The sequence below is a fragment of the Heptranchias perlo genome, chromosome 31 (assembly GCF_035084215.1).
Source record: "Heptranchias perlo isolate sHepPer1 chromosome 31, sHepPer1.hap1, whole genome shotgun sequence".
NCBI lineage: Eukaryota > Metazoa > Chordata > Chondrichthyes > Hexanchiformes > Hexanchidae > Heptranchias > Heptranchias perlo.
Genome location: NC_090355.1, coordinates 31836771 through 31850342, shown reverse-complemented (window position 1 = coordinate 31850342; position 13572 = coordinate 31836771).

Genomic DNA, 13572 nt, shown 5'->3' with positions numbered 1-13572 from the left:
ATGTGAAGGCGTCAACCATTGAGATTCTGAAGGTTTTGAGTGAATTTGAACATACTGGTAGGAGGGGCACAAGAATGAGCCCAGGGAGATGCACGGTCCAATTTCCCGCTCATGCCAGCAACAGTAGCCAAGGTGGGCCATTTGTCATGTGAATTCCCCTCCTCCTTCCTCCAGAGGGAAAGTTCTCATCTCCATTTGACACCTGCCTAAATAGAACACCTCGGATTGGAATAGGGGTTTCCAACCCTCCAGCATTGGCCTGGAGTCTCCAGGAATTGAAGATTAATCTCCAGGACACTGTTGCAAGCAACACCCTGGAGAAAAATCATAGGGGTATTATAAAAGATTGTGTTTTTTTTCATTTTTTTTGCACACCTCTGTTTATAAAAATATTGGAGATGGGAAAGCAAGCTGTTTGACTGACAGTCAAGCGTCATCCAATTGGGTAATGAAGAGTCTTTTAGCTTTCCAATTGGCCGTGGGAAAGCGGTGAGTCGCGAGGATGAACGTGTTGGGCGACCAATGGCAGGAGCAGGGTCATGTGACAAAACCTCCAGGAACACATTCAATCAGAGTTAGCAACCCTAGATTGGAAAGTATGTGAGGTGAGGGGAGGGGGAACTTTACCTCTCCCTCTTGGCACAGACACTGGATCTGCCAAAAGACTTTACTGCATGGTAACAACTTGACCAAGATTGAGAGCTCACCATGTGGGTTCATTGGCCACTTATGCCCTACTAGGTCACTAAGTCAACACTGGGCTGTTAAAAAACAAAACTGCAAATGTTAGAAATGTGAAATAAAAATAGAAGATGCTGGAAATACACAGCGTTTGCAAAGAGAAAACAGCAACAACAACAACTTGCATTTATGCAACACCTTTAATGTTGAAAAACATCCCGAGCCACTACACAGAGGCATGATCACAAAAAAAAATCAGAGTGACTATTGACCACTGTGTCAGCCAATGAGTTGGAGGCGGGGACGGGATTTGTGGTTTTAATTTACGGGAGTCTCTGAACTCATGACCGAAGATACAGCAAAACAGAGTGTCCCACCACAGCAGGATTATTTCTCCAGTAAAATGCAATGAGTGGAGGGTAGTTACATAATGTGCGTAAAATCAATCCCAGTCACTTACAGCAGGAATCTTACAACACCAGGTTACAGGTCACCTGACGAAGGAGAAAGCCTCCGAAAGCTTGTGATTTTCAAATAAAACCGTTGGACTATAACCTGGTGGTGTAAGATTCCTTACATTTGTCCACCCCAGTCCATCACCGGCATCTCCACATCATGACTTACAGCAGGGCAGTCTTCAGGCATGATTGATGGGGGAATTATCCAATCATCTTCATTCTGGCCGGGAATATGGGGTGTCACTGTATGCAGACAAAAATAAAATAGACAGTGAGCCAAAGAAGAAGATCAGGTGGGCTGACCAAAAGCTTGGTCAAAGGGATGGGTTTTAAGGAGGATCTTTAAAGAAAAGAGGGAGGTGGAGAGGATTAGGGAGGGAAATCCAGAGCATTGGGCTTAGGCAGCTGAAGGCATGGTCGCCAATGGTGGGGCAAAGGGGGGAATGCATAAGGCCAGAGGGACGGAGAGTTTGGGAGGGGTGGGTAGTAAGACTGGAGGAGGTGACAGGGATATGAAGGGGTGAGGCCATGAAGAGATTTAAAAGACAGGGTATTGATATTTCAGGAGCTTAAAACTTCATCAAATGATCTTTATAATCAGCTTCAATCACAGATGGTCACAGATGTGGTCATTTTTGAGATAGAGCTATTTTACAAGCCTCATCAGAAAAACAAATTCATCCTCTTTTCACTGAATGCACTTAATATATGACAGAAAGACTGAACTCTGTGTACATGAAAATGTCGAACATGCTCTTTCCTTCATTTTCAAGGATTAGTTTAGGATCAAATTTGGAAAAGTTCCCACATTCCTTTACTGTCAAGCAAATCACCAGCAACTGATACAACCCAGGCATAAAATAACTCTGAAGGTTGTAGGAGCATGAAGAGAATCCTTTTCATAAACAAACCAATTCAGAACATCAGAGAGTGAACCAGGAGTGAAATTCCAACATCATCCTCATAATGATTACGTTAGTAGAATTTTTTTTAAAAAAACGGAATCTTTGTAGGAAAGTTTTTTATGAGATTATTCACGGGCTTCCAGCTCCTGATGGGTCCTTTACCAAAATATTCCTGTGTAACTTTAAGATCTAGGCTGTCACTTCAGTGCACTGTTGGAGGTGCCGTCTTTCAGATGAGACGTTAAACTGAGGCCCCGTCTGCCCCCTCAGGTGGACGTAAAGGATCCCACGGCACTATTTGAAGAAGAGTAGAGGAATTCTCCCCGGCATCCTGGCCAATATTTATCCCTCAACCAACATCATTAAAACAGGTTATCTAGTCATTACCTCATTGCTGTTTGTGGGATCTTGCTGTGCGCAAATTGGCTGCCACGTTTCTTACATTACAACTGTGACTACACTTCAAAAGTACTTCATTGGCTGTAAAGTGCTTTGGGATGTCCTGAGATCGTGACAGGGCCTTGGTTTAACATCTCAGCTGAAAGACAGCACCTCTGACAATGCAGCACTCCTGCATTATTGCACTGAAGTATCAGCCTAGATTTTGTGCTCAAGACTCTGGAGTAGAGGCTTGAACCCACTCCCTTTAGCCTCAGAGGCGAGAGTGCTGCCAACTGAGCCACAGCTAAAGCATGGTACTAATTTTTCATCATTAATTAATACTGAATGCTGGCCTTATCATATCTGCAGTGAGAGGTGAACCTGGACAGGCTGTGAGCATGTAGAAACAACATTTAAGGCGGACGAAGGGGTGTTTCTGCGCACAGAAATCCCTTTTGTACTTCAGGCTATGGTTGTTTCAAAGATTTTAACAGATTTCATCACTATGAGCACCGCTTTTATTTTAAACTTTCTATTATGTAAAAATTAGGCCCAATTTTCCCTAGCGTATTACAGACAAAGGTAAAATCCAGCCAACTGCTTTTTCTAATTATCCCGGAATGGGCTGAAATCTTTTGTTTCCCTTCAGATCCCAGAGCTGCAACCAATTTATTATTTCTGACTTACTTCATGAACACTGATGGAAAATTACCAGCATTCCTTTTAGCCCACGTAGTCACATGACATTAGGGACTGGTGGGACCTGGCCTCAGATGAAGTAAGAACTAGGCAGCGTGTAGATAAGGGCAGGACTAACCCCGAGCTCGATTCAGTCCATTTGTGGACTCGGGCTGACCTGACACTACCTCGTCCTCCCAAAGTACAGAGATTGTTTTTCCACAGGGCCGTGTGAAACATTTATGAATCACAGATTTACTACGTTATTATAATTTTTTTCTTTCTCATAAGACATTGGGGTAGAGATTGGTCATGGGCCACAGCGCTAAACGGGCGGAGTCACACCGGGCACCTGTTTTACGCCCAGCTCGATATTCAGTCCCATTAAAGGCAATGGGACCGAATATTGGGTGTAGAGTATAACGGGCGTCCAATATGATATGGCCCGGTCAGCACTGCTGCCCAAGACCAAATTCTACCCCCATTGTCCTCTCCCCATTACTTATTATAGTGTCCACTATGCTATGTACCATCCATAGCTTCAAGAGGAGGGAGGTGTCCTCTGCCAGGTTTCTGCCAGTGTTGTTCTATAGCTGGCCACTACGAGTATGCAGAGGTTGCTCTCCTTCTGAGGATGTGGCTCTTCTCCTCTCGACCCCTCCATACAACAGCACGGGTGAGCTCACTGCGTTGGGACTTACAGGCACGAAACCATTCCATGCCGCTCCGTCTCCCCAACATTGTTCTTATAAACAATGGGGCGAAGAATGATGAGTTAGGAACATAGGAACAGGAATAGGCCATTCAGCCCCTCAAGCCTGTTCCGCTATTTAAATAGATCATGGCTGATCTGTATCTTAACTCGATCTACCCGACTTGGTTCCATAACTCTTAACCCTTGCCTAACAAAAATCTATCAATCTCAGTTTTGAAATTTTCAATTGACCCCCAGCCTCAACAGCTTTTTAGGGGAGAGAGTTCCAGATTTCCACTCCCCTTTGTGTGAAGAAGTGCTTCCTGACATCACCCTGGAACGGCCTAGCTCTAATTTTAAGGTTATGCCCTCTTTCTCTGGACTCCCCCACCAGAGGAAATAGTTTCTCTCAAGCTACCCTATCAAATCCTTTAATCATCTTAAACACCTCAATTAGGCCACTCCTTAATCTTCTATAATCGAGGAAATACAAGCCTAGCCTGTGCAACGTGCCCTCGTAATTTAACCCTTTAAATCCCTGGTAACATCCTGGTGAATCTGCGCTGCACCCCTTTCAAGGCCAGTGTATCCTTCCTGAGGTGCAGTGCCCAGAGCTGAGTTAGGCAGAAATCTCAGGACACTCACACCGTCCCAACGAGAACTCACTGCCCATCACCGCTCTTCATAAAATATTCTTTCTCTTTCACAATTCCAACAAGTGTCTTCCGTAGTTGAATAATAATGATGCACAGCCAAGGGCTTGTATTGTTGATGATAACAGTGCAATTATGGGCTGGGCTCAGTCTTTAAATATCAACGGCTGTCAGTGTGATAAACTGCAGTCCCACCAGTGATTTTCTCAATTGATTAGTGCAGAGCTTTGACTTTAAAGATCTGGCATCTGTAATTGTGTGAACATTACAGAGTTCAAGCAAATGCATGCAGTGAACTTCAAGTCACTGGTACCAGTGTGAATCCTGCATCTAAGTACACAGGACTCGGTTCACCCACAGGCATTCGGACACAGTTTGAGCTCTCAAGTTAGAGTTTGTTAATGATGTCAGCAGTAGTTGGAGATGAAACTCAGGCACTGCTGTGCTGGGCTCTACGTCTCACTCTGCACTGGGTCTGATTTGCTTATGATGGAAAGAAAGACTCAGGAGCTTGCATTTATATAGAGATCTTCACAACCCTTGGTTATTCCAAAGCACTTTGTAGCCAATGAAATACTTTTGAAGTGTAGTCACTGTTGTAATGCAGGAAAATTTAGGAAATCATTCTTCAAGCAAAGTGTGATCAACACATGGAATGGAGGGGAAATAAATCTTAGCCAGAAACGTGTATTATTTTATTTTTCCCATTCTTAGGAAACCCATCCAAGTGTTGGCTGAGACTGTTTGCCAACCCGTTTTGCACCCTTGTGCATGCGGTCAAAAGGGACGAAGAGGCTTTACTCTTTCAAATAATTTTTAAAAAATGATATGGGAGTGTGCTAACCCTTAACATACTAATTATTGTACTACAACCTTTAGAAGATGTTTGTATTTGAACATCTGTGTTTTACCAGAACCACAAAACAACAAAAATTACATGAAACAAACACACAGAACCTGCTCCTGTGACACGTGGCAGCTATCATTCTGTGTCGACCTTTCTCTGTCACAACGAAACGCCAAATTGAACACAACATGGCCTGGAAAGCATTCAGAAGTCATGACAAAATGACCTGGGCCGACAGTCAATTTAACCGCACCTCATTAGGAACAATGGGAGCAGAAATCATTAGATACCTAGATTACAAACCAAATATTAAGATGTGAAATGCATGGGTTTTAAAGCTGTATTCATAATATAAAGTTGGAATGGAAAAGTTTAAAAAGGAAAGGCTTGCATTTCTTTAGCACCTTCTGATGTTTTCAGAAATATCTCAAAGTGCTTCAAATAATGAGTTACCTTTTGGAGTGGGATGGTTGTTATTATGTAGGGGGATAGTTAGACACTAGATAGTTAGGTTTCTGCTGAGTCCCACAGTTATTGTCTTTGTTAGCCGTAAAGGCGTGTACCATGGAGTCTCCAGGGCCATATGGCTTAAACATCCACTCCCTCCACCACCGGTACAACATGGCTGCAGCGTGTTCTATCTACAGGACGCACTGCAGCATCTCACCAAGGCTTCTTCCGCAGCACCTCCCAAGTTCCCCTCCGTGTCATGCACCAACCCGACTTGGACATATATTGCCCGTTCCTTCGTCGACATTGGGTCATAAACACCGGCATAGACCCGTTGGGCCGAATGGCCTGTTTCTGTGCTGTACATTCTGTGTAATTCTATGTAATTTGCGGGGTGGGGGTGGTAGTATCTGGGAGGGAGTTGACACCTAATCTGTCTGCCTCTCTCCCCTTCCTCCCCCACCCCCCCCCCCCATGTGGCTGGTGACCCGTTCATCCTCCACCCCTCTCATCCCAAGACTCTACCTCTCATTCTTTCCATGCATTGATGCATCTGCTTCCCGTTCTTCATGCGACCTAGCCCCCTGCTGTTGCTCCGCCTGGTTCCTGGCCCCAATCCAATTGGTGTTGTCAGTTGCCGGGAGGCAGTTGTTCAGCAATGCTCCTCCTCCCTGTCATTCTCCAGTGATAGAGAGCGAGGGAACGCTACCCAGAGGTAGGGTTGCCAACCCTCCAGGATTGTCCTGGAGTCTCCAGGAATTGAAGACTAATCTCTAGAGTACTGCTGCTTGGGAGAAAAATCATAGGGGCATTAAAAATTGAGGGTTTTTTTCATTTTCTTTCAACACTTATTTGTTTGTTAGTTCTAAAAATATTGGAGATGAAGAAAAAAGGCTGAGAGGTAAAAAAAATCTTCCAGATGGGTGACAAAGAGCCTGTTTGCTTCCCAATTGGCCGTGGGAAGGCAGTGCTTCGTGAGGATGGGTGAATTGGTCGACCAATGACGGGGGCGGGGCAGTTGGAGATGGGAAATCATGTGATGAAACCTCCAGGAATACGTCCAACCAGAGTTGGCAACCCAGCCAGAGGCAAGGTTCTCCTAGCATGAGTGAAAGTACTCGATCGACATCGTGGTCCCACTTTTTTTTATTCATTCTCTGGATGTGGGCATCGCTGGCGAGGCCAGCATTTATTGCCCATCCCTAATTGCCCTTGAGAAGGTGGTGGTGAGCTGCCTTCTTGAACCGCTGCAGTCCGTGTGGTGAAGGTTCTCCCACAATGCTGTAAGGTAGGGAGTTCCAGGATTTTGTCCCAGCGACGATGAAGGAACGGCGATATATTTCCAAATCAGGATGGTGTGTGACTTGGAGGGGAATGTGCAGGTGGTATTGTTCCCATGTGCCTGCTGCCCTTGTCCTTCTAGGTGGTAGAGGTCGTGGGTTTGGGAGGTGCTGTCGAAGGAGCCTTGGTGAGTTGCTGCAGTGCATCCTGTGGATGGTACACACTGCAGCCACAGTGCGCCGGTGGTGAAGGGAGTGAATGTTTAAGGTGGTGGATGTGGTGCCAATCTAGCGGGCTGCTTTATCCTGGATGGTGTCGAGCTTTTTGAGTGTTGTTGGAGCTGCACTCATCCAGGCAAGTGGAGAGTATTCCATCACACTCCTGACTTGTACCTTGTAGATGGTGGAAAGGCTTTGGGGAGTCAGGAGGTGAGTCACTCGCCGCAGAATACCCAGCCTCTGACCTGCTCTTGTAGTCATAGTATTTATGTAGCTGTTTCAATTAAGTTTCTGAGTTGAGGAGATCTGATGAACTCCACATAAGGGGTAATGCATTACATGCAACCATTATACTTCCTGCTGCTCTTACGTTTTATGCAGTGCAGATTTTTTGATGCCCTACAGTGATGCTTCAAGCATGTTCGAATGTGGTTACAGAGGTATTAATCAATGAGGCTCTAATGAATTGCTGGCGACAAAACCTTGTGAAACAAGAAGCATTTTTATATGGAAGGCCTTGAAAATATCCGGGGAGCAATCACTCAGTGAGTGAAATCGCTGATCACCACAGGAAACATTTTTGCTCTGTAATTACAGGAAAGATTCATGGTGCTAGGTGCATTCCCAACTGTTATGTCTTAGCCAACTTATCATGAACTGAAGGTCCTTTGTTGTATGTAGTGCTTATTTGATAGTGGGGTTTTAGAATTTGGTCAGTAGGTTTAATATATCAGAGCAGGGGCGGAGGGTGGGGAGGTTGGTCTTTTTGAAAGGAATACTGCTTCTGTCTAAAACACGTGGCCAAAGACTCATGGTTGAGGTGAAGTGTGATGCAGTGATTGTAGGAGAGTGAAGGGAAGCGGGGGAGGGGGGTGTCGTGATTAGTGAGGCTGTAGGTGGTGGAGGTGTGAGCAGAGAGTAAGACAGCAGTATTCTTATCGTGACAACTCCAGTCAGGTCATTGAACTCCTTCCGGTATTGCAGCCATGCTCTGATTGCTAGGCTCCTGGCATTAACTTACACTGCGATCTCTTCCTATTGCTGGTGTAGTTGATGCCTAGGGGGCTTCCTGCCCTTTGGGCAGAAGAGGATGTCCCTCTTTCCGTCCACTGCCTGCACCAGTGCCTCCAACACGGCATCAGAGAACCTGGGTGCTCCCTCAGCGCGTGATTCAGCCATATCTCTGATTGCGAAAGTCTTTCCCTGGTGGCTGCAGCCAGAGTGCACCTCCCCTTAAAGAGGTGCTGGTTGCCTTTAAGTGGAGTTATAAACGCCCAATATCCACCACCTCCCCCCCACCTATTCCAGGCTTGCAGCCAATGAGTAGCACGAGTATATGCTGGCTGCACGCCTGCATGACCAAATTGATCAGGCAGCACGAATATTGCGTGTTGCCTGAATCAATAGTGTCAGGCTGGATTGGATTTCTAGGCCCATATTTTTTCAGGCTAAAGTACAGATTGTTTATTACGAAAAGGAAGTAAGAAGTAAGTTAAAATAACAATACAGTACTCACTCGCATACTTTTAAACCTCTCCTGAGACCAAAATAAAGCATTTCAAGAATCTTAATAGTCCTTTCTCAGAGATCTTAAAATCGAGTCTTTTTATGTGCATGCACGGATTGGCACTCACGGAATTCTGTCTCGCTGCAGTGACCTGGAAATAGATTTGCTCTGAACGAACTGAAGAACCTGGGACTGGCACTCAGATTTAATGGTGGCAGCCATGGCTCAGTGGGTGTCACTCTCACCCTTGTGTCAGAAGGTTGTTGGGTTCAAGTCCCATTCCCAAAGACTAGAGCACAAAAATCTAAGCTGATGCTGCCAGTGCTGCACTGTCGGAGGTGCCGTCTTTTGAATGAGACATTAAACCGAGGCCCCGTCTGCCCTCTCAGGTGGATGTAAATGATCCCATGACACTATTTCGAAGAAGAGTAGGGGAGTTGTCCCTGGTGTCCTGGCCAATATTTATCCCTCAACCAACATCAGTAAAAAACAGATTATCCAGTCATTATTCTTTGCTGTTTGTGGGATCTTGCTGTGCTCTGATTATTTGCCCCGTTTCCTACGTTACAACAGTGACTACACTTCAAAAATACTTCATTGGCTGTAAAGCACTTTGGGACGTCCTGAGGTTGTGAAAGGCACTATATAAATGCAAGTTCTTTCTCTCTTTTCTAATTGTGCTATCACTGACTGTGACTGAAATGGGAATCATTATTGTGTTTTGAGTCATAAAGTTGCCAATGCATCATCTAATAGTTTAGAAGTTATTAAAATGTTACAAATGTACCATGAAATGGGTTCATCTAGTGCACCAAAACAAATAGCGGCTTAACCTATTTTAGAAAGATCTTCCCTTAATTAGTGACCAGCGAAAAAAGAGTTATCTGTTTTTAATACAACTGGTCATTCTCTCTCTTTCTCTTCCTTTCTGATGTTTTTCTCTCTCTCTCTCTCTGTCTTTGGGTTCGGACCGTTTGTATATTCAGTAGCCCTGTATGTAATGTCTCCCTGTCTGATTGCCTTGACAACGGGCAGTTGGAAAGATTATCTGTAATCACCAGGCATTGTTCTCTGACTATATATGCGGTAACCTTCAGGGAATCCCACATTCACCTGACGAAGGAGAAAGCCTCCGAAAGCTTGTGATTTTCAAATAAAACTGTTGGACTATAACCTGGTGTTGTAAGATTCCTTACATTTGTCCACCCCAGTCCATCACCGGCATCTCCACAACTTAATTAGTGAGTTATTGGTGTTTTAGTCATCTTGTGCTAGTTCATTGCGTCTGCATTTATTTCAGAAGTTAGGAACTTGCAATAATTAACCAAGTTAACCACCAATATAACCTCAATAGTAATATTACCACAAAACAGACATTCTAAATGTGTGAATCAAGGCAAAACAAACATTGAACACACGAATGACAAAAGAATTGCAGCCTGACTTTCCCTCATTTTCGGATGCAAGCTAAACAAAACTCCATTAAAACTTGGAAACCCGCCACTGTTTACCAGAGGGATTTCAGTTAAAACAAACATTCGGGCAAGCCCGTGTGAAAGAAGGGCAGGAAGAATTAGATAGTTGAGGAAAAGGAGGAGCGTCATGGCTGTGTTTACATTCAGTGAAAGCATTCAGTGTCTGGCTTTCAAAAAAAAATGATAGGGAGCAGGTTTTTTACAGAGCCAAAAGGAAAGATGCAAGTTGCTTAACCCTGTTCTGTCCCCTGCCTTTCCTTGAATAACTTCGCTCTGGTTCACAGAACCTGCTGGGTTGCAAGATAGCAACACAAATGACTAGAAGTCTAATTTTAAAGAGGCACTGTCTTTTTGCACAAATGATGTGATTTTTTAAAATTTCAATCTAATTGATCTCTCATGACATTGCACAAGGGCATTCAACATTAAGTGTAACCTTCAGGGGAATCAGGGTTAGAAGGAGGGGGGATAATTGGATCAATGTGTGGAGGTGTAATTCAGTCCCCATTTTAATGTCACACATCCTGTCCTTATTTTTGTTATTGAATAATGGTTTATTATTATTATTTATATTTAAATAGCAAAACTGACAGCAGTTTGGGAAGCAGAGAAGTGGAGCTTAGGAGTTTCTCCCAATACAGGCTGTGGAGCTGGGAGACCCCAAAACTGAGGCGCTGCAGCATCACCACTGGTGGGAGGGTGTAATTACAGCATGACACGTTTACATAGGCGGGTTCTATTATAAATATGGATATAGGAATTTATAATGGAAAAAGTTGACACAGGAAAGCATGACAAAAATTTACAACAGAAACTAGGATTTTGTAGACAGGAAGTTTGTACAGATATAAGATTCTTAATATATTATACATGTACTTTACATAATTGCAATGTGTTTTTGCAAGCAAATGAGAAAATAATCCTACTCCAGAGACTTGAGCACAAAAGCCAGGCTGACACTCCAGTGCAGTACTGAAGGAGTGCTGCACTGTCGGAGGTGCCGTCTTTCAGGTGAGGCGTTAAAGCAAGACCCCGTCTGTCCTCTTAGGGGTGAATGTAAAAGATCCAATGGCACTATTTTGAAGAAGAGCAGGGGAGTTATCCCCAGTGTCATGGCCAATATTTATCCCTCAACCAACACCACTAAATAAAAATAGATTACCTGGTCATCATCACATTGCTGTTTGTGGGAGCTTGCTGTGCGCAAATTGGCTGCTGCGTTTCCTACATTACAACAGTGACTACACTTCAAAAAGTACTTCATTGGCGGTAAAGCGCTTTGGAACGACCTGAGGTCATGAAAGGCGCCATATAAATTCAAGACTTTCTTTCTCTGCTTCTTTTTAAGGGACTCCCTCCTTGTGCATCATTTTGCAAAAGAGAGAAGACTGATGACTCTCTGAGTCTCTTGTTGCTCTCAAGCTCACTTAGGTGTGATATCAGGCAGAGGTTGAATTGCCTTTTGATTTTCACCTGCTTCCCTCCCCTAAGTGGCTCAATGAGATTGGGCACTCACCGTGTAAAGAGTGGCAAACCCAGTGTCCTTCTCTCCTTTTCTATAGTGGAGCCACCTGGATCAATAGAATAACATTCCTGTCCATCATATGTGTCATTCTAATTCCACTGGCTTATAGGTAACTGGAACTTCAGACCAGTTATCTATAAGACATCCTCTCATCCTGACAAAATCGGAAGTGCAGATCCAATTGGAGCACTTTGCCTAACCGTAGCAATAGGAAATCAGTTGATTAATTAAACGCATCAACTTTACTCCTCATCCAGTTAATTCAGAGTCTCCTTTAAGATATCCCAGTTCACATTTATGGGGCTTTTTCAGTTGTGAAATGATATGATCTTTGTGGCGTCAACTGCTTCATCTAGTGGTTGAATGATGACCTTCAGTCCGTTCTCAACTGAGTAAATAGCTCCTTCTGATGGACTAAACTGAAATAACTACTTTATATATTGTTTCCGTTGGTCAGTGAGACAGCAATGAGAGGACACAAATTTAAAATAATCTCAAAAACAGTTATAGAGGAGATTAGAAAAAACTCCTTTAGCCAGAGGGTGGTTAGAATTTGGAATTCTCTGTCACCACTGCACTGTGGCTGCAGTACTGTATGTACAATCTACAGGAAGCTTTGCAACAACTCACCAAGGTTACTTCGACAGCACCTCCTTCCACTACAACCTTTACCATCGAGAAGGACAAGAACAGCAATGTTGTGGGAACACCATCACCTCCAAGTTCAAACCCCACTCCAGAGACTTGAGCACATAAACTAGGCTGACACTGCAGTACTGAGGGAGCACTGCACTGTCGGAGGTGTAGTATTTCAGATAGGTATCGCTGTTCCTTCATTGTCGGTGGTACATCATCGTGGATCACTACAAAACACCACTGTGGGAGCACCTTCACCAGAAGGACTGCAGCGGTTCAAGAGGAAGGCCCATCACCACCTTCTCAGGGGAATTACAGGTGGCCAATTAATGTGGCCATGCCAGCATCGTCCACGCCCGGAAAACAAATAAAACGTTGTTGAAGCAGAGTCCATAAGTACATTAAAAAAGAATTACATAGTTGCTTGAAAAAAGGAATAAGGAATGGTATGGAGCATTGACGGCTGAAGGCTTGGCCGCCAATGGTGGGGTGAAAGAGCATATGTAACCTGCTTGTCATATAAATAGGGAAAGCATTCTTGGCACTAAATTACAAGTAAATAATCCTAACAAGTAATCTGCTATCTTAAAGCAGAGGAGCAGAATTTGAGTGATTTATAGATTTCAGAACCCTGAGACTGAATTACTGTCTTGATCTTACTGCTAACTAGCAGTTTTCAGTAGGAGGAAAAGAAGGTTGTGAGCAGGACTGGGGACAGTTTTATATTTTCTTCCTCCCAAGAAAATGAGACAAATTTGCCTTGTGCGCATACAAATAATGTGATTATGCCACAACAGTGCTATCTAACTATTCTCACTGTTCCAATCTCCAGCTCATTTTTGCCTTTATTAAAGATGGCCGTTCCAGCCTCAGTGTGGCACGGATTGAAAAAACGCATGCGCAATCTTCGCTTGCTGGCCGCAAAGATGTGACAATGACTGTTGGGGGGGGGGAGGAGGAGGGAGAGGAGAATTGTTAACAAAATTTACAGATTACTGTTGCACCCAACTTGCTCGTGATATAAACATAAATTTACATAAACATTAAATAATGGATTTACTGCTCCGAAAGGAGTTAATTTTCCTAACGAATAATCGTTTTATCCCCTTCATTCCCCCCCCCCCCACCACACAGGATTCCAATTGCCCTGCTCCTAGGGGGCGGGGCTTCCGCATGCCAATCA